Consider the following 23319-nt stretch of genomic DNA (forward strand, 5'->3'; position numbering starts at 1 on the left):
ACCTCCAGTGAGAAGGAGACACCAAGAAGACAGCAAGCCGACACTGGAGGGAACAGCTACTCATGAAGATAAATGGCTGATGGTTTGTAGAACATTGATGTCTCCCATTCAATTTTAATTCTGTTAGTCACAAACCCTGAGGTATTATTTGGGAAAACTATCCTCGTCTTTTTCTCTTACTAAAAAATCAGAGAACTAAAGGAGAAAGAACTGGGCCTGAGTGAGGAAGAGTAACATTACTTAGTGGATTTTCTGCTTTACTACGATCTGCCCCTTCTCAGAAGTCCCCTTGTCCCACTTTATGAGTAGTGCAGTGTGTTTGTAAGATTTCAGATTGTCTCAGATAAGCAAAAGCCAAGAGCCGTCCAAAGCTTCTGTGTGTTCTCCTGCATAAACCTACTTCTGTTAATATCCCTGGGTAGTGTAAATGGTTAACACATTGGGCTACTAACCGAGAGGTTCAAGTCAACCAGAGGAGCCTTGGTGATCTATTTCTGAAAAATCAGCCATTGAAAACCTTATGGTGCTCTCAACCCACCTGAAGCAAAGGATAATGAAGAACACCAAAGACACAAGGTAATTATGAGCCCAAGAGACAGAAAGAGGCACAGCCTGAGACCAGAAAAACTAGATGGTGCCCTGCTACAAACAATGACTGCCCTGACAGGGAACACAACAAAGAATCAATCCCTGAAGGAGCAGGAGAGCAGTGGGATGCAGACCTCAAATTCTTGTAAAAAGCCCAGGCTTACTGGTCTGTCTGAGACTAGAAGAACCCTGGAAGTTATGGTCCCCAGACCTTCTGTTAGCCTGAGACAGGAACTATTCTGAAAGCCAACTCTTCAGACAGGGATTGGACTGGACTATAGAATAGAAAATGATACTGGTGAGGAGTGAGCCTCTTGGATCAAGTAGACACATGAGACTATGTGGGCAGCTCCTGTCTGAAGGAGAGATGAGAAGGCAGAGGGGGACAGAAGCTGGCTCAATGGACACGGAAATACAGGGTGGAGAGAAGGAGTGTGCTGTCTTGTTAGGGGGAGAGCAACTATGAGTATATATAGCCAGGTGTATATAATTTTTTGTATGAGAGACTGACGTGTAAACTTTCACTTAAAGCACAATAAAAATTAAAAAAAGAAAAGGAAACCTTATGGAGCACAGTTCTACTCTGACACACATGGGGTCATCATGCATTAGAATCTACTTGACAGCAACTGGTTTTATTTATCTCCTGTAAATCACCTCAATTGAAAGGTGTGGTAGAAGGGAATGGTGGGGAAAGGCTGGCATTCAAGAACAGTCTTCCAGGGCTTTTTTTCCAGAAGGTCTTACACACTCCATTGTTAGTCCGGTTTGTAAAGGGCATGCAACCCTACTACTTGTATGAATACAAAAACACTACAGACACACTATTGCAGGTTACTCCTATGCTCAGAGTTGTGACTGTAACTCAGGGGATAAGCAGGAACAGCCGGCCTTGGCCTCTCTCCCTTTGCTTAAGCTCAACTGGCCAGCTCTGGTCTGGGTCAGCTTTCCTTTTATGAAAGAGAATGTGGTACAAACTCTCACTCCAGCTGAGCCTGGTTTCTCAATGCTGAGTATCTCTGTGAGGAAAAGTAGTCTGACCAACTGGCACCGTTAACCAGCTTGATTTAAATACACGCGAAAAAGCTGGCAATTTTGTGTGACTGCCATATGCTTTGAAAAGGAGCTGTCAATTCTTGACCAAGCTGAGAAGTAGGAGTGCCCAGTGACAGAACTTCAGAAGAGCAGAGACAGGCCATGGTGGCTTTCTTGTCCCTCTGAACCCAGAAGAGACTGCCTGCCCTTCTCCCTATGTCCTTCATGGAACAGCTCTTTATATTGACAGTGCCTCTGTGGACTCACTCTAGAAGGTAAGTTAATGTGTCCCGACAGAGTATGATTTGTACTAAGAGTAGAGAAGGCCCAGCCTTCTGAGGGCAACACTCCAGACTCGGCTTCCAGAAACAGACCCACTGGCTCCCAGATTCCAAATCTCCTTTTTCAGTACCCAGGGACTCACTGCTCCTGCTTCTAGAGGATGGTTTTCTTCTTGCTACCCAGCTCATGCAGGACTGGGAAAAAGCCAGCTCCATTCTCATCATGCCCAGTGAGGTCACTCCCTCTGGGCCTGGCCTCTCAGCATCCCTTTCTCAGAGTCACAACATTTGCCAGGCACTTGCTGACCTGCTGTGTTCTGCCTGTTAAAAGGTCACCTGCTTTTTGAATTCTTTCCACTCTCCTCCCAGTTATTTGTGATAGCCTCTCAGAAGCTTAAAAATAACATTCATTTCCCAGTGGTTTTGTATATTTCCATTTGGCAAACCTTATTTTGTTCCATGTGTTTCTAAGGGAACAGAAACCAAAATGGTTTATGTCCTACTTCCTACACTGGCCTGAATGATGTTGTCAGAACAGGAATTGTCATTTAGTCCAAAGTGGGTACACCCAATAATATGTTGGGCCTTAACGTTGAAACTATATAAACTACAAAGACAATGGACATTGTCTGGCTATTGGAAAATCTACTGCATTGTACTCCCTTTAATCAAACAGTGAATTTTTTAATAGGTATATTCAAGCCACTCTGCATGGATATGATAACTATATAAAAGTGGGTCAAGTTATAAGCTTGAGCTATGACACTGAGTCTCATTACTAAAATAAAATTGAGGGTAATGTAAGAAGTCAAGATGGAGGGTGGTAGTGACTGGAAAGGGTGCATGGGGGCTTCAGGGATATGGGGAATGTTCTATTTGTAGATCTGGGTGATAGCTACATGAGTGCATTTACTTTGTAAAAATTCATTAAGCTCTATGCTTATGATCAGGTTTTTCTGTATGTTCTACTTCAATAAAAAGTTTACTTGAAAGAAAGACAGAGAAAAAAAAAAGCTGAGGGTTTCTGTTAAGGCAGGCAATTAGGCAATGAAGGCAATTACCCCTTCATGCAACAAGTATTCTTTTAGTGCCCACTTGGTTCCCAATGGTAAGCACAGACTTTGCATACATTACAGAGATGAGTTAGGAGCCACAGAGTTTACAGTTTAGAATCAGCTACAAAAAAAGTGCTCAGTGTATATACCAAATGTTGGAGTCTTAGTTTTGACAAATGTACCATAGTAATTGAAGATATGGAGAATAGGGAAAATTAGGTAAGAAGTATTCAGAATCTCTGTGCTATCTTTACAATTTTTCTCTAAATCTAACCCTATTCTAAATTTCAAATTTATTTTAAAAAATAAGTAATCAATGTCATGAAAGTGACTATGAGAAAGAGATTATTTTGGGACTGGGGGAATTGGAGATGACTTTGCAGAAGAAAAGATGTTTGAACTGGGCCTTAAAGGACAAACGGGATCACAATAAATAGGTGTTGTGTGCCATTGAGTGAATTCTGACTCATAGAGATCCTATAGGACAGAGTAGGACTGCCCCACAGGGTTTTCAAGGCTGTAATCTTAGAAGCAGACTGCCATACCTTTCTCCCACGTAGCCACTGGTGGGTTTGAACCACCAACCTTTTGGTTCGCAGTTGAGCACTTAACCACTGCACCACCAAAAGAAAAAAATGAAACCCGTTGCCATCAAGTTGACTCGGACTCATAGGGACCCTACAGGACAGAGTAGAATTGCCTCATAGGGTTTCCAAGGAGTCACCGGTGGATTCGAACTGCCAACCTTTTGGTTAGCAGCCTGAGCTCTTAACCACTTTGCAACCAGGGATCCTTAATATAAGGATACGGGGAAGAAATTTTCTAGACAGGGGAAACATGACACAAGAAACTGTGGAGTGTATAAAAATGAAAACCAAAACCAAACCCGTTGCTGTCGAGCTGATTCCAACTCATAGCAACCCCACAGGACAGGGTAGAACTGCCCCCTATGGTTTCCAAGGAGCACTGGTGGATTCAAACTACCAACTTTTTGGTTACCAGCCAAGCTGTTAATCACTGGGTCACCAGGGCTCCTGGGAGTGTATAAAGGGAACAATAAATGGTTCTGTTAGCTCGTTGAGTTGAGGCATGAAAGGAGTAGGAAAAGCATGGTTCCTTAAGAAACAGATCAGCAAGAGCCTTAAGTTGTAAACATAAACAAATAGAGAAAAACTTAGTGAATTGCTATAGAAATCCATTCTTTTACAATGAAAGATAAATGTTACTTTGAAAACAGATAGAAATTAATATATTTAAATTACCCTTTCCAAGTCTGTGTACATCTACTACCGAGCTAAAGAAATCAAGTTACAACATTCATTGAACACGTGCTATGTGCCAGCTACTATGATAAGCACTTTATGTCTATTATCTTGTTTAATCATCCTAAGATGAGGCAGCTGTTCTTATTTTATTTTACAGATAGAAAATTGAGACCTTGTTTGTTTTCAACAAATACAAGACAGTCATAAATATAAAAAGTAGATACAGCCACCTGAGATCCTGCTTGTTTCCAAAAAACACAAAAGTCATAAATGTCAAAAATAGATATAGCTCTTAGTGCCAGGATGTACTTCAGTGGTTGAGATGAAACTTCGAGTTGAAAATATGTTTATATCACATTTTATTTAACTGAAAAGAAAGTCATCTGGGACTAATTTAAGTTCTTTGAGACATAATGGTCTTGATAAGTCCATTTATCAAGTGTATTTTATGGAATAATTCAGACAAACGTGTTTGGCAGCGAGTAATTAAAACTGATTAAGTATGGCCTACACAGACTAGACGTAGCACAGGAGAGCTGTTTTCCAGTTCGGTCGTAAACTCTTGGTTACGGAGTCAGACAACAGAGCTCTGCTACATGGAATATAGGACTGACCGCCCAGCTCTGAGCTGTGAATCTTTCTGAATAGTTCCAAAGAAAACAGAAAGGATTTAACCTTCCTATCTCAGGGTTTCTAGAAGCATTCCTTCAAAGCCAAGTTACTGTGTATTTGAGAATCATATGGCTCAATAATTACTAATGTAGTTTTTCTCCTACTAAATACTTGGATAAGACAGACACAGTGAGGGAAAAAAAGATTTTACTTAAACTTTTAATAAATCTCAAGTCATGCAGAAATGGAGATTTCATCAAAGATCAATAGTTTCCATTGAGAATTTCCTTTCTTTGGTTTTTTTTTCTGGGACCTCCCTCCCCCACAATAAACCAGAAAATGATTTTTCCCCTCTTTATATTTGCTGAAAGAGAACTGAATTCTTGAATAGATATTTTGTTTTCCTTTAATTCCTGAGCAAACTGTATCCTATACCTGACAGCCACAAGGTAGGAAAGCAGCCGAGTTATTCAAGTGTTTTGTTCTTGATCTTGCCATTCAATATCACAGGGTGTGATGAAAACTGGAACAAATATGGAAATCACAGAGGTGCCAGAACATTACATTTAAAAAATGGAATTATTTGAGTCAATGTGGAATGTCTGGTTCTTTTGGTTTAGGCCTCATGGGTAGCATTGTGCTTCAAAAACAACTTGAATTGGCTACCAGAATTCCAGAAGAGTAACATAATCTTGTACCTTTGTGGAGAGATGCTTATCTTTGTCTACTGTTAGCAGAAAGAAGCTGAATTCTTCTACCTTTTCATGTTTCAAAGTGAAAATTATTCAAATAAGTTCCAAATCTGAATGGAATTTGGAAACAAGAATGGGAGGAGGTACTTTCTGAGTTCTTCTCGGTTTGTGCTGGCCTTCATTCAAGATAAGTGCCCCACCATTAATTAGTATTCTCTGGAGCTGTAGAAATATGGAGTTTGGGGGAGGTTCATTCTCTCTACTTCTCTCTCTATGGTTTGGCATTTAGAGAAAATATCCCACAGTTAGTAATCCTGAATACAATAGCCAGAGCCGCAGAGGGAACAGAGACATTTAAGAGACCCTGAGCTGGCAGCTGCTCAACTCCCCTTTTAGAAAATGCAGACTGGAACCAAGAGACTTCCACCTCCTTGAATCGCTGCTGCTACCTCTGCAAATACCTCCACAGAAGTGCATGAACTCGGAGCAGGTCTCACTTCCCTCCTGTCACCAACACACAAAGTTGTAAGGGTGTGCCCGACCTTACTAAAGAATTGGGGAAAACCAAAGGGAATTACAACATACAAAGGAAGGAATTTTAAGCTGTGTCATCATCTAAGGGGGAACAAATAATCTCCACCAAGTTAAAGGACACACCCAAACTCCTAACCTTTTTGCTTTGTTGTCCATAGTAGGAATTAATCCCCAGGCACCTTGTGGACTCTGGAGGCTCTTCTGACTGGGATTACTCTAGCTCGAGTACACAGTCTCCATGCCTGGGATCTCCAACCTAGAAGAAGACTCTAATGTCTCCAACAGGACAATCCATGGTGCCACAGAAGAGCCCGGAGGACAATTCCCTTGGAGGCCTCACCTTCAGTGTTGGTTACAGACATGCTTCTGAATTCTTCCACCCGGAAAGCATGTGCGCATGCACGCACACACACGCACGAGGACATTCTCCTGCCTACCATTATCACATACTTGAATATGACGTTGATAGGATAATATTGTCTAATATAGTGGTTCTCAGCCTTTAATATGCATCTAAATCATCTGGGGCAGGGGACTGACATTCTGTGTATCTAACAAGTTCCCAGGTGATGCTGCTGCTGCTGGTCCACAGACCACACTCTGAGTAGCAAGGACCTAATATACAATCCATATTTAAATGTCCTCAGTTGTTCCAAAATATCCTTCATAGTTCTTGTTTTTTCCAATTCAGGATCCAGTCCAGATTCATACATTACAATTGTCTCGTATGTCTCTTTAGGCTGAAGAGGTGAACTTTTAATTAGCTGCTCCTTTAGTTACACGAAGACTCAGTGAAAGTGTTGGCATTTTGCCTTGTACAACCCCATTATATACTTAGATAAGGACCACCTTCCTCAGAGTCTCAGCAAGGGAGGGGCAGGGAAGAGGGTGATGTTTTTGTTTTTTGAGTTACATCTGGAAGGAAGCACCTGGAGATGACACTGTAATGAGTGAGAGGGTGACTAGTCTCTATTACGTGTTTTTTATGAAACCCACACACAGTTACCAGGATTTTCTGAGGCAAGCACCAGGACATGGTGTCTACCTCAGAACAGCAGCATGACATCCACAAACAGCTTTCAAAGGAGTGAGGGTTGCTACTCTTGTTCCCAGACATAAAGATCGTATCTGTCCTCTCAGGAGAAATTAGAATCCAATGCTACATTGTGCATAGTGCACACCCATTAGAGGTATGAACTTTATTTTCTATTTTCCAAAGCTTAAAATTTAGATAACGTTAATCCTTCTAGAATAACTCTCCCACAGGCTCCAGCAGGATGGTCCAAATCCCACTGCTGAGTCCAGTGTGGGCTCTGCAATACCACCCCCCAACCCTGCTTGCTTAGTGTGCTCATAACCACTAAGCCCAGCTGCCTCTTTACAGGGCCCTCAGTTAATATGTGTCACCTAGAAAACGGGATGATAGATAAGTCTTTCTCATCAGGTGGCTAGCAAAGCTTTCACTCAAAGAATTGGGAATCAGGACAGGTCATTTTTCTAGTTGGTAAGGGTGGAAGTGAGGATATATGGCATCAGGGCTTCTCCAGACAAGTGGAGTGGAGAGGAGGAGGGTATCTCAGACCAGCAGAAAGAACAGCCGATCGTCGAGGACCTGGGACAAAAGTAAGCATCTCAGGAAAGGAAGTGGTATCGAAAGGGGGCTGAGAGACATTCCCCATTCACCACTCTCACACTTTGTGCTCATGTCAACACATCAAGCTCCCAAGCAGCAGAGGAGTTATTTTGTAGAACGAAAAAGAATCTAAGATTAGAAGCTGTTACTTCCAAGAACCCACCCAATACTGACTTCCCCCTACATCTTTGTAGGAGTATTCTAGTCTTTGTTTCAGCATTTGCTGTGACTAAGAATGTACTTTTATTTAAAATTTCTTGCCTTGGTGTTCTGCTTTTCCTGCTTTCCATGTTTCACTTGTGGTGGGCTCGGCACAGACCTCCTGGGGAAAAGCTTGTGCCAGAGAGGGAAGATATAGATTCCATCCATAACTCACTCCAGACAGGAAGCTCCCCCAAGTCTGCAGGTGGGGTTTGAGAAGGGATTTATGGAGGGAAAGGAGATGACTTGTTGGATGGGAGTTGGGAGGTTTGCTGGAACCTAGAAACAAACACCAAAACATTGGGTAGATAATGGGATTTGTGAATGCACTAGGATAGTGACTATGAAGCTCCCTTTGCAACAATTTTTATCACTGGTCCCCACCCCCACTACTGCAACTTGCCTCCTACTTCAGAGAGAACATGGAGACCATCAGTAAGAATTCCCTTGTCTACCCCCTCCCTCCGTCTCACTTCCACAATTATCTGCATCTCTCTCCATCCTTACTTCCTTCTTTCCCATCTCAAAGGAAAAATTATGCCTCCTTGAAAGTGAATCCCTCACTCCGTGCTTTAAAACCCATCTTCTCATTCGTCCTGTGAACCTTCTCCATCCATCATCTCATTTTACTCCTGGACTTCCACTGGCTACTTTCTCTCAACATACGTTTATGCTGAAATCTCTCTTCCTTAAAAATACAAGTTTCCCTCAACTATGCCTTCTTATATAGCCCTGGTGGTGTAGTAGTAAAGAGCTTGGCTGCTCATCAAAAGGTTGGCAGCTCAAATCCACCAGCCATTCCTTGGAAACCCTGAGGGGCAGTTCTAGTCTGTCCTATAGGATAGCTGTGAGTCAGAATCGACTCAATAGCAATGGGTTGTTGTTGTGTTGTGTGCCTTCCTATAGCAACTTTCTTCCCTTTCAGAATCAAGCTTCTTAAAGAGCAGTTTGCGCTTATTCCTTCCATTCCTCATCCTCTATCTATTCCTCAATAGACCATACACTGGCTTCCACTTTCATCATCATTGAAGTTGCTCCTTGTCAAGGTCATCAAGAACTTCTTAAGAGCCAGATCTAAAGGTCATTTTTACCTGGACTACCTGCAACATTTGACACTGCTGACCAACTTTTTTCCGCAACCCATTCTCTCTTACTTCGCAGTCATGATTTCCTCCTCTCTTCTCACTTGGCCAATCCATTTTAGTTCATCCTTTGAGGAAGAGGCCTCTATTACTTGGTGTTTCCTAATGTCCTACCTTCAACCCTCACCTATTTCACACTATACATTTTATCTGGACAGTCTCAGCTATGCTAGCTTCAGCTACAAACCATACATTTGTCTTAGTCATCTAGTGCTGCTGTAACAGAAATACCACAAGTGGATAGCTTCAACAAAGAGAAATTTATTCTCTCACAGTCTAGTAGGCTAAAAGCCCAAATTCAGGGCATCAGTTCTAGGGGAAGGCTTTCCCTGTCAGGTCTGGAGGAGGGTCCTTGTCATGACTCTTCCCCTGGTCTAGGAACTTTTCAGCGCAGGAACCCCAGGTCCAAAGGTTATGTTCTGCTCCTGGCACTGCTTTTTTAGTGGTATGAGGTCCCCCACTCTCTGCTTGCTTCACTTTCTTTTTATGTCTTGTAAGATAAAAGGTGGTGCAGGCAACACCCCAGGGAAACTCACATTACTTTGGATCAGGGATGTAACCTGAGCAAGGGTGTTACATCCCGCCCTAAATCGCTTTAACCACAGGCAAAGATTATGATTTATAACACATAGGAAAATCACAAAATGGAGGACAAAACCACAATACCAAAAATCATGGCCTACCCAAGTAGACACAAATTATGGGAGGACACAATTCAATCCATGACAACATTTAACCCTTTGTCTCCTCCCATTGCACTGCCCTTTGTTAGAGTAAAACTCTGAGCCAGTTCTCTACAATCACTGACCCCACTTTCTCACTTGCTGTTCCCTCTTAAGCCTATTCTAGTTAGTCAATCATCCCCACTCTCCAGTTAAATGATGCTTGTCAAGGTCCCACCAGCAACCTCCATGTTGCCACATCCAATGTTCAGTCCTTATACTGCTCTTTGTTCAATCTGTCGGGAAAATTAGAAATTATTGATTACTCCTTCCTTCTTGAAACTACATTTTTAGTTGACTTTGGAGAATGCTGTGTCTCCTGGTTTTCCTCTTACTCGTTGATAGGGGTAGCTCCTTCTTATCTCCTCAACCTCCACCTGTTGGCACAGTCAAAAGTTTCAGTCCTGAGACCTGTTTTGTATCCACATTCACTCTCTAGTGACCTTGTCTAGTTCTATGGTCCCAAACACTGTCTTTAAGCTGAAGACTTCTGAATCAGTAAATCTAGCCCTGACCTGTCTACTTTAGGCATCTCCAACTTAAGCCCAAACCAAAATATTTGATTCCCACCATCACTCCCGAAACCTGCTCTCACCCACCTTGCCAAATCACGCTATGAGTCACCTAATTACTTAGCCCCAAAATATAGAAGTCATCCTAGACTTATGTCCTTCCTCCATTCCAAAGACTATTGGTTGTACCTTCAAAAAATATCCAGTATCCAACCATTTCTCACCACACCAGCCCCTTATTACCTCCTTAGCCTAAGTCACCATCATCTCCTGCCTAGATTACTGTACTAATCTCCAACTGGTCTCTCTGCTTCTGCTCTTACCACCCCCCGCCCCAAACCCTACTTCACAAGGTAGTTAGTGATCTTTAAAATCATCAGTCACATAATTTTTCTTCCTGATCAGTACTTCCAATAGTGTCCCTTAAAACTTAGAATGAAATCAAAACTCTTCATCATGGTCAACAATGTAGACTTTCTATGATCTGGTCCCTGCTCACCTCTCTGAAATTGTCTTCTACTTCTCTCCTCTTGCTCACTCCACTCTAGCCACATTAGCCTTGCTGTTACTTGGACACCCTAAGCTTGTTTTTCCCTTTGCATTTGCTGTTCCCTTTGCTTGCATTGTTTTTCCTTATCCCCTAGACCTTGGCAAGACTCATTCCTTAATGCTATGGAAATGTTACCCAAGAGAGCCTTCTCTGGACATGCTTTCTAAAATAGCTGTCCACCCCCTGCCAAACATCACTCGATCTCTTTTCTCTAGTTTTCTTTGTAGCACTTATCAACCCAAAATCATATTTTATGTTTACTTATTTATATCATCTGATTTTTTTCCCACTAGATTATACATTTAATGAGAGCAGACATCTTATTCACAGTTGTTTCCCTGGCGTTGGGCATATAGTGAATACTCAATTAATATTAATTTAATGAACGACTATATTCTGATAAATCCTAAATCTGTTTTTAGACTTTCTTGCTGATACAGAGGTCCATATTTCTCACTGTCTATAACCCGTATGTCACAAAGGAAATTCAAACTCATCATGGTCAAACTGGAACTCATTATTTCTTCCCACTTACTTCTGAAAGCTGCTCTTCCCCCTTCATTCCTGAGCTTAGTAAACAGCCCTAACATTCATCCAGGCACAAAAGGTAGAAATCTGGACATCATCCTAGATTTTACCTTCTCCCTCATCCCCAGTCTATCATCAAATCCTATTTCTACCTAAATCAGATTGTGATCTTAGCTGTAAACAACTGAAGCTACTCTAGTTAGTCTAAGTAAAAAAAATAAAAAGAACTAATTATTAAGTAGCACACAGAATCTTCAGGAGGGCCTAAGACCCAAGTGTGGAGGTTTTGCAGACAGGAAAAATGACGAAATCACCCTGCCAGACATCCAGTGGAGATCCTGCTACTGCCATCGCTGGCACAGGCCCTGTAGATTTTATGCCAACTCTGGGGTGGGGAAGAGGGATCACAGGCATAAGTGACTGATAGGACCACTGTCTCTCAAAACTCAGTGTCCCACCATTATCCTTGTCACAATGGATTCCATGTGACGACACCTCCTTCTTCACATCACTCTTTTCCAAATTAAAGTCCTGTGTGACTGCATCTGATGGGCAGAGCCCAAATCACATGCCTGAGCCCAATCTGCTAGGGAGGTGGGAAAAGTGAATTTCTGGCTTCTTCCTTGAGGAGGACAGACTCTAAGCTGGGAAATTCACCAACCAGAAGAAGGGTGTTCAAGAACTGCTGGGTAGCCACAAAGCATCACAGATGTCAACTAACATTGTCTTCTATTTTCCAAGTCTCCCTACTACCACTGACTCAATTCTAGTCTTCATAGTGTCTCTTCTTGACTTATGTGATAACTTCCTAACTAGTTTCCCTGCCTCATTTCTTATCTCCACGTGAATGCTAGAGGAATACTTCTAAAAGTTCATCTTACCATGACACTCTATTACTTACCATCTACTATTAAAAAAAAAAATAAAGTCCTTCAAAAGCTCCCATTGCCTATAGATGATGTCCAAACTCCCTGGAATGGCATATAAAGCTTTTTGCAATATGGTCCTTGCCCACCTTCCCAGGATCCTCCCCTCAGTTTTCGATAGCATCCTGTGGTTCAGCTGCATGGGACTGTTTACCCTTCTCCAAATGTCATCTGTGGTTTCCTGCTTCTTTTCCTTTATACATACTCCTTCCTGTTCCTTGGAATGACCCAGTCCCCAATAAACTCTTCCGCATCCTTCAAAACTCATCTCCAGCATCATCTCCTCCTTGCACGTACCTTAATCTTTCATCCAGGATGAGACCCTCCTAACTTGGCCCTTCCTTACACATTAACTCTATCAGTACTTATCTTTTTATTTTGTAATTGTTTGCTTCCACATTTGTCTCTCTGAAAGGAAGGAGCTAGACTGTGAGCTCCCTGAAGGCAGGAACCATTGCCTTATTCTTGTATTCCTAACACAGTGTCTGCTTCATAACAGACACAATAACTTTTATTGGATGAAAAGTAACGCTGCTGCTGATGATGATGATAATGGTATGTGCCTTCACTTACGGTACACTTACTACATGTCAGGCACTATGCTAGGCATTTTATATATACAGTTCTATATATTATGCTATTTAATTCATATAATGACTGTGTGAGGTAGATATGATTATCCCCATTTTACTTATGGGGAAAATAAACCTTAATGAAGATATCTAGGAAAATCTGGTGGTGTAGTGGTTAAGTGCTATGGCTGCTTACCAAAAGTTCGGCAGTTCAAATCCACCAGACGCTCATTGGAAACCCTATGGGGAAGTTCCATTCTGTTCTATAGGGTCACTATGAGTCAGAATTGACTCAATGGCAGCGGGTTTGGTTTTTCATTTTTTTGGAGATATCTAACTTTTCCAGAATCACATATCTAGAAGCCAACTGAACTGAAATTTGAACTTGGATTTTATTCCAAAGCATATGTTCTTAACCAATATACTCTACAGCCCCCTGTAAAGAAATGAGTATGTGAAAGAAAAATGAATAAATCGAAGTGTAATGCTCCATATTGTGCTTTATAGTTAGAAATACTCCCTAGCCTGCACAGCCAGAATGCTTCCCTTATCTTTTTATTATCTTACTTATTTCATTCTACATGAAACACAGCTCTTTCTTTCCATGCCTGAGGGGACAGTAAGCTCCTTGCAGACAAGAAGTCATGTCTTTTTCTTGTCTAGCAAAGTGCCTTGCATCTGTCAGATGCTGAGTTCACCAGTTGGCATCAAGTGGATTCTGATTAATGGTGACCCCCTGTGTGTCAGAGTAGAACTGTGCTCCACAGAGTTTTCAGTGGCTGGCATTTTGGAAGTAGATCACCAGGCCTTTGTTCTGTGGCATCTTTGGGTGGGCTCAAGAGGCCAACCTTTCAGTTAGCAATGGAGTGCATTAACCACCACCCAGGGACTCCCAATGCTAAGTAAAGATTTGTTAAAAGGCTTTGAGGGCCACTAGTGAGTCCTTGCCTTTAGCTAGTGCATTTGAGATCCTCTACTCATGGTCAAGGGCGAGCCGGATAAGCATTGTCTGGTGGTCACATCATTCTTTGCTAAATTTCTGAAGGCTAGGGGATGGAGAGGGGCAGAGTGGATCCAGGCCAGCTTCTCTTAGAAAACAGTCAATACTTTCTCCCAGGAAGGATATAATGTCTCGGGGCTCATTTGTAGATAATAAGAAATGGATTTGGACTGACTGCTTCCATGGCAGTCGTGCCTTGCCAAGAGGTTGTAAACATGCCATCCTCTGGAATGTGTTTCTGTTTGCTTCACTTGGCAGCTTCCACAAGGGCTGGGGAAGGGAGCTAGAGCCAATGTCTGGGTCCCTGCATCCTCACATGGGGGTCCGTAAGGATATGCCTTGCAGTCCACAGCCTACCCCTCTGTGCTCTCCTGTCTTGTCCCTAGCCCTGGCCTCAGAGAAAGTTAATTTTATTCTATTTTTTAAATTGAGACACATATATTGAGCACTTCTTAGATGCCTGGCTTATTATGTGTCTCTGTCGTTTGACATTTGCCAGAAAACCACAAAGCAGAGTTAGTTTTCATTTAATTGGGGGGAATAAATCATATATAAAAGTGAATAAATTTTTTCTGTAGAGTATAAAAAATGATAATGAAATGTATAACCAATACCCAGGATATGAAGCAGAATATTGTCAGTATGTTAGAGGCTTCTGTGGACCTCTCTCCAATTATATCATCCTTTTCTTTCTTACTGCAAGAGAAATACCATCTGAATTTTCCATTAACCATATCCCCGCTTTTCTTTATAGTTTTACCAACTACATGTGCATCTTTTAAAAGCATAATGCTTAGTTTTGCCAACTTTTGTTCTTTATGTAAATGAAATCACTGCCTGCCTGTCGTCTTAGTAACTTACTTCTGTGGATCACCATTATGTTTTTTTGAGATGCATCCGTGTTGATACATGTAATAGTAGCTTGTTCATTTTCTACTCTGTATAATATTCCATTGTATAAATATGCATGATCTATCTTTTCTCTTTATGAACATCTGGATTGTTACCAATTAAAGCTATTATGCACAATGCTGTTAGCGACCTGTTCTTATGAATCTTTTAGTGCTCGTGGGCAGAGTCTGTCTAGGAGCGTGAGGGCTCAGTTTAGAATATGCACATAGTTATTTTACTAGGTAATGCCAAACTGTTTTCCAAAATACTTACACCAAGTTACATTCCTACTAGCAGTGGATTAGAGGTCGTTGCTCCACATCCTTGTCAACTCCTGAATTTATCAGAACTGAAAGTTTTGCCCATCTGGTGGATATAAAATTATAATTTTAATATGTATCCCCCTGAATACTAAAAAAAGATGAGCATTAGTCAAGTTGAACTCTTGTCTTGGGAAGTATTTTTTTGGACTATTTTTCTATTGGATTGTCTTTTTTTTATTGCTTTGTAGGAATTTTTAATATACTCTGGATACTAGTCTTTAGTTGATTACTGATTTCGTGTGTTGAAAATGTTTTCTCCATTCTTTATAAATCCTCTTTTCACTCTCAAATACGGTGTCTTTTGATGGCAGACGTTCTTATGTTTAAGAGAATTGCATTTTTCATTTTTTTCTTTATGGTTTATGTTTTTGCTTTTTTTTCTTAATCTTACTTAAAGAAATCCTTCCTTACCCTTAGAGTATCATAAAGATGGTCTTATAATTTGTCTCTTAAAAGTTTTATATCCTTGCCTTTTATATTTAAGTCTTTATTCTACCTGCACTTAATGTTTGTATATGGTGTAAAAACCAAAAACTGAACCAAACCCATTGCTGTTGAGTCAATTCCCACTCCTAGCAACCCTATAGTTCAGAGTAGAACTGCCTCATAGGGTTCCAAGCAACATCTGGTAGATTCGAACTGCCAACCTTTTGGTTAGCAGCTGAGCTCTTAACCACTGTAACACCAGGGCTCCGTATGTTATAAAAAGGAGGGATGTAATTTCATATGTATAAACAGTTTTGTAACACCATTTATTTCTTCCCCCACTGATCTGCAATAGCTGTCCTGTCAAGTTTCCAGACAAGTATATTGGAAACTTTGTTTGGGGCCCTCTATACTTACTTTGGACGTGTCATCAGGAAAGACCAATTGCCAGAAAAGGACATCATGTTTGGTAATGTAAAGGGTCAGCAAAAATGAGGAAAACCCTTAATGGATGGACTGACACAATAGCGACAACAATGGACTCAAACATACCAGTGAGGCAGGCAACGTTTTTTTCTGTTATAGGTAAATTGAAGTTGACTCAACAGCAACAAACAATATTCTGTTCCATTGCTCTGTTTGTCTGTTCCAGCATCATTGTCACACTGGTTTAGTTCCTGTAATTTAAAATGTCTTGACATCTAATAGGGCAAATCCCCCAACTTCTATTCTTCCAGAGAGTATTGGCTATTCTGGGCCTTCTACTCTTCCATTAAAATTTAGGAATCAATTTGTCAAGTTCTAGGAAAACCCCTGAGAAAATATTGACTAGAATTCTACTGGCTTCTTATATATATCAATATTTAAGCTATTGCATCTTCCTATTAAAAAATATTGCTAAATGGCTCCGTTCATTTAGGTCTTCTTTAACCACTTACAATAAAGTTCTATTATTTTCTCTGCAAAGAGCTTTCACATTTTCTTGTTAGTTTTTTTTTTTTTTTGTATACATATAGTTGTTTCCATAAATCTTTCTCTTTTTTACACATATACATTTTTCTGAGTACTGACAGTGTCTCACCATCCTCTCTTCTAAGGTGCATTCTGGCTGTACTTCTTCAAGATAGATTCATTTCTTCTTCTGGCAGTCCATGCTATATTCAATATTCTTCACCAACACCATAATTCAAAAGCATCAATTCTTCCTCAGTCTTCCTTATTCATTGTCCAGGTTTTGCATGCATATGAGGCAATTGAAAATACCATACCTGGGCCAGGCGCACCTTAGTAATGTCATGGATAGAATTGTGTCCCCCAAAATGTGTGACAATTTGGCTAGGCCATGATTCCCAGTATTGTGTGATTATACACCATTTTGTCATCAGATGTGATTTTCCCGTATGTTGTAAATCCTACCTCTATGATGTTAATGAGGCAGGATTAGAAGCGGTTATGTTAAGGAGGCAGGACTCAATTTACAAGATTGGGTTGTATTTCGAGTCAATCTCTTTTGAGATATAAAAGAAACAGGAGAACTTCATTACCACCAAGCAAGAAGAGTCAGAAGCACACATCCTTTGGACCTGAGGTCCCTACGCTGAAAAGCTCCTAGACCAAGGGAAGATTGATGACAAGGATTTTCCCCCAGAACTGACAGAGAAAGAAAGCCTTCCCCTGGAGCTGGCACCCTGAATTCAGACTTCTAAGCTCCTAAACTGTGAGCAAATAAATTTCTGTTTGTTAAAGCTATGCACTTGTGGTTTTCTGTTACACCAGCAATAGAGAACTAAAACAGACCTCAAAGTGGCATCTTTACTTTTGAACACTTTAAGAGGTCTTTTGCAGCAGATTTGCCCAATACAGTATGTTGTTTGATTTCTTGACTGCTGCTTCCATGGGTGTTGATTGTGGATCCAAGCAAAATGAAATTATAGACATCGTCAATCTTTTCTCTGTTTATTATGATGTTGCTTATTGGTCCAACTGTGAGAATATTTTGCTTTTGTTTATACATACTTTGGACACGTTATCAGGAGGGAACAGTCCCTGGAGGACATTATGCTTTGTAAAGTAGGGGGTCAGCAAAAAAGAGGAAGACCCTCAACCAGATGGATTGACACAGTGGCTGCAACAATGGGCTCAAACATAGCAATGTTCATGAGGATGGCATGGGATCAGGCAGTGTGTCCTACTGTTGTACATAGAGCGGCTATGATTGGAACCAACTCGACAGCACCTAATAACAAGAATTTATAGTGTATTGAATGTGATTGCATCCAGTCTTTCTGCAATACTCACTTATTAATTCTAATAATCAATCTGTAGATCCTTTTGGGTTTTCAAAGATTTTTTATTTAAAATTTCAAACTCTGAGTATGCAAATAATAATATTTTATCTTTCTTCCTTTCTAATTGCCTTATTGCATTGGCTAGAATTTCCAGTAAAATTTCAAATGTTAAATGAATCTTGTTTTATTTCTCTGCATCTTAAAAGGAATGTTTTCAATGTTTTTCTGTAAATTATGTTTTCTGTAGGAATTTTTGTATATACTATTTTACAGGTTGGGTAATTCCGCTTATATCTCTAGATATCTTTTTTTTTTAATTATGAATAGATGTTGAATTATATCAGATGTTTTTTTCTGCCTCTGTTGGGATGATGGGATAACTTTTCTCTTTCAATCTGTTAATGTGTGGACTTATATAAATTGATTTCATTATGTTAAAACTACCTAGGGTTTACAGAATAAATCTCAGTTTTTTATACATTACTGATTCAGTTTGTTAACATTTATTAAGGAATTTTGCATCTATGCTCAAGAGTATGATTGGCCTCTTAGTTTTTCTTTCTCATAGTGTTCTTAAATGTTTTTGGTATCCAAATTACGCTAGGCTCATAAAAAGAAAGACATTCCTTTCTTCTATTCTGTAGAAGAATTTCAGTTAAATTGTTCCTGAATGTTCTTTTGAGTAATATGAGCCTGGTGGTTCTTTTTAAGTTTTGTTTTAATTTTTTTTTGTTTCTGTGTGTGTAAGAAGATTTTAAGTACTAATCCAATTTTTTAAGTTATTATAAGGCTACTCAGGCTTTCTACTTCTTAAGTCAGTTCTTGTAAGTTATAGTTTTCTAGGACTCAATCCAAATTTATTATTTTAAAGTTGTTCATAATGGGCTCTTTTTATCTGTTAAAATTCCTCAGCTCTATAGTTATGCTTCCTACAATTGTTGCTATGCTTGAGCCCATTGTTGCAGCCACTGTGTCAATCCATCTCGTGGAGGTTCTTCCACTTTTTCTACTGACCCTCTACTTTACCAAGCATGATGTCCTTCTCCAGGGACTGATGCCTCCTGAAAACATGTCCAAAGTATGTGAGACAGAGTCTCTTCATCCTTGCTTCTAAGGAACATTCTGGTTTTTCCAAGACAGATTTGTTCATTCTTTTGGAAGTCCATGGTATATTCAATATTCTTCCCCAACACCACAATTCAAAGGTGTCGATTCTTCTTCGGTCTTCCTTAGTCGTTGTCCAGCTTTCACATGCAAATGAGGTGATTGAAAACACCATGGCTTGGGTCAGGCACACCTCAGTCCTCAAGGTGACATCTTTGCTTTTCAACACTTTAAAGATGTCTTTTGCAGCCAATTCACACAATGCAATGCATCTTTTGATTTCTTGACTGCTGCTTCCATGGCTGTTGATTGTGGATCCAAGTAAAATGAAGTCCTTGACAACCTCAATCTTTTCTCAATTTATCATGATGTAGCTTATTGGTCCAGTATTGAGGATTTTTGTTTTCTTTATGTTAAGATGTAATCCATACTAAAGGCAGTGGTCTTTGATCTTCTTCAGTAAGTACTTCAAGTCCTCTTCACTTTCAGCAAGCAAGGTGGTATCATCTGCATAACGCAGATTGTTAATGTCTTCCTCCAGTCCTGTTGCCCTGTTCTTCTTCACACAGTCCAGCTCCTTGGAATATTTTCTCAGCATATAGACTGAATAGGTATGGTGAAAGGATATGATCCTGATGTACATCTTTCCTGACTTTAAACCAATCAGTATCCCCTTGTTCTGTCCAAAAAACTGCCTCTTGATCCATGTACAGGTTCCTCATGACCACAATTAAGGGTTCCGGAATTCCCATTCTCCACAATGTTATCCATAATTTGGTATGATTCACACATACCAAATACATACTATGCCTTAGCATAGTCAATAAAACACAGATAAACATCTTTCTGGAATTCTTTGCTGGCTGAGTTCCTGGCAGTTCCCTGTCAATATACTGCTGCAGCTGCTTTTCAATGATCTTCAGCAAAATTTTGCTTGCATGTGATATTAACGATATTGTTCAATAATTTTCGCATTCAGTTGAATCACCTTTCTTGGGAATAGGCATAAATATGGATCTCTTCCAGTTGGTTGGCCAGGTAGCTGTCTTCCAAATTTCTTGGCATAGATGAGTGAGTACTTCCAGCGCCACTTCCATTTGCTGAAACATCTCAGTTCATGACCTATCAATTCCCAGACCCTTGTTTTTCACCCATACCTTCAGTGCAGCTTGGACTTCTTCCTTCAGTACCATTGGTTCCTGATTATATGTTTCCTCTTGAAATGGTTGAACGTTGACCAATTCTTTTTGTATAGTGACTCTGTGTATTCCCTCCATCTTCTTTTGATGCTTCCTGCGTTGTTTAATATTTTCCCCATAGAATCCTTCAGTATTGTAACTTGAGGCCTGAATTTTTTCTTCCATTCTTTCAGCTTGAAAAATGCTGAGCATGTTCTTCCCTTTTGGTTTTCTATCTCCAGGTCTTTGCATATGTCATCATAATACTTTACTTTGTCTTCTTGAGCCACCTTTTGAAACCTTCAGTTCTTTTACTTCATAATTTCTTCCTTTTTCTTTAGCTATTTGATATGCAAGAGCAAGTTTCAGAGTCTCTTCTGACATCCATTTTGGTCTCTTCTTTCTTTCTTGTCTTTTTAATGACCTCTTGCTTTCTTCATGTATGATGTCCTTGACATCATTCCACAACTCGTCAGGTCTTCGATCATTAGTGTTCAACGTGTCAGATCTATTCTTGAGATGGTCTCTAAATTCAGGTGGGATATACTCAAGGTCATACTTTGGGTCTTGTGGACTTGTTCTAATTTCCTTCAGTTTCAACTTGAACTTGCATATGAGCAATTGATGATCTGTTCCGCAGTCGGCCCCTGGCCTTGTTCTGACTGATGATATCGAGCTTTTCCATTGTCTCTTTCCACAAATGTAGATGATTTGATTCCTGTGTATTCTATCTGGTGAAGTCCATGTGTGTAGTTACCATTTATGTTAGTGAAGGTATTTGCAATGAACAAGTCATTGGTCTTGCAAAATTCAATCATGTGATCTCTGGCTTTGTTTCTGTCACCAAGGCCATATTTTCCAACTACCGATCCTTTTCCTTTGTTTCCAACTTTTGCATTCCAGTCACCAGTAATTATCAGTGCATACTGATTGCATGTTTGGTCCATTTCAGACTGCAGAAGTTGGTAACAATCTTCAGTTTCTTCAACTTTGGCCTTAGTGGTTGGTGCATACATTTGAATAATAGTCGTATTATCTGGTCTTCCTTGTAGGCGTATGGATATTATTCTATCACTGGCAGTGTTGTATTTCAGGATAGATCTTGAAACGTTCTTTTTGATGATGAATGCAATACCATTCCTCTTCAAGTTGCCATTCCTGGCATAGTAGACCATACGATTGTCAAATTCAAAATGGCCAATAGCAGTCCATTTCAGCTCACTTATGCCTAGGATATCGATGTTTAGGCATTCCATTTCACTTTTGACTATTTCCAATTTTCCTAGATTCATATTTCGTACATTCCAAATTCTGATTATTAACGGATGTTTGTACCTGTTTCTTCTCATTTTGAGCTGTGCCACAGCAGCAAATGAAGGTCCTGAAAGCTTGACTCCATTCATGTCATTAAGGTTGACTCTACTTTGAGGAGGCAGCTCTTTCCCAGTCATATCTGAGTACCTTTCAACCTGAGGGGCTCATCTTCTGGCACTGTATCAAACAATATTCCACTGCTATTCATAAGGCTTTCACTGGCTAATTCTTTTCAGAAGTAGACAGCTGGGTCCCTCTTCCTAGTCTGTCTTAGTCTGGAAGCTCAGCTGAAACCTGTCCTCCACAGGTAACCCTGCTGGTATTTGAATACCAGTGGCATTGCTTCTAGTATCACAGCAACACACAAGCCCCCACAATACAACAAACTGACAGATGTGTGAGGAATACTATTTTTTTAGGGGCTATTATAAATAAATAAATACCATTTATAGTAGCCCCTAAAAAAATAAAATAATTAGGAATAAATCTAACCAGGGATGTAAAAGATCTCTGAAAGAAAACTACAAAACACTACTGCAAGGAACCAAAGGTGATCTATATAAATGGAAAAACATACCATGCTCATGGATAGATGGACTCAACATTGTGAAAATGACAATTCTACCCAAAGCAATATACAAATACAATGCAATCCTGATCCAAATATCAATAAGATTCTTTAAAGAGATGGAAAAACTAATCATTAGCTTTATATGGAAAGAGAAGAGGCCCCAGATAAGTAAAGCACTGTTGAAAAAGAAGACTAGAGTAGGAGGACTCAAAGTATCTGACCTCAGAACCTATTATACAGCTATGGCAGTCAATTGACCAATACACCGACCAATGGAACAGACAGATACATTGACCAGTGGAAGAGAATTGAGAATCCAGATGCAAATCCATCTACCTATGGTTACCTGATCTTCGACAAGGGCCCAAAGCACATCAAACGGGAAAAAGACAGTCTTTTTAACAAATGGTGCTGGCAAAATTGGATGTACTTCTGCAAAAAAAATGAAACAGGGCCCAAACCTCACACCATACACAATAACTAATTCAAAATGGATCAAAGACCTAAATATAAAACCAAAAACTGTAAAGATCCTAGAAGAAAAAATAGGATCAACAGTAGAGGCCCTAATACACAGCATTAACGAGATACAAACCATAATTAACAACACATGAATTCCAGAAGATAAGCCAGATAACTGGGATCTTCTGAAAATTAAGCTTATGCTCATCAAAAGGTTTCACCAAAAGAGTAAAAAGAGAAATTGCAGACTGGGGAAAAATTTTCTGGCTATGACAAATCCGACAAAGTCCTAATGTCTAAAATCTACAGGAAAATCCAACACCTCTACAGCAAAAAGACAATCCAATTAAGAAATGGGCAAAGGAAATGAACAGACACTTCACCAAAGAAGACATTCAAGCAGCCAACAGACACATGAGGAAATTCTCTCCATCACTAGCCATTAGAGAAATGCAAGTCAAAACCATAATGAGATACCATCTCATCCCAGCATTAATGGCCCAAATCAAAGAAACAGAAAATAACCAGAGTTGGAGAGGCTGTGGGGAGACTGGAAATTTCATGCACTGCTAGTGGGAATGCAAAATGATACACCATTTTGGAAAACAATATGGCACTTCCTTAGTTAGAAAGCTAGAATTAGAAACACCAAATGATCCAGCAATCCCACTCTTTCGAATATATCCTAGAGAAATATGAGCTGTCACATGAACAGACATATGCACACCCATGTTCATTGCAGCATTGTTCACAATAGTGGAAAGGTGGAAACAGCCTAGATACCCATCAACAGATGAATGGATAATCAAACTATGGTACATACACACAGTGGGATACTACACAATGATAAAGAACAATGATGAATCTGCAAAGCATCTTAAAACATAGATGAATCTGGAGGGCATTATGCTGAG

The sequence above is a fragment of the Elephas maximus genome, chromosome 2 (genome assembly GCF_024166365.1).
Source record: "Elephas maximus indicus isolate mEleMax1 chromosome 2, mEleMax1 primary haplotype, whole genome shotgun sequence".
NCBI lineage: Eukaryota > Metazoa > Chordata > Mammalia > Proboscidea > Elephantidae > Elephas > Elephas maximus.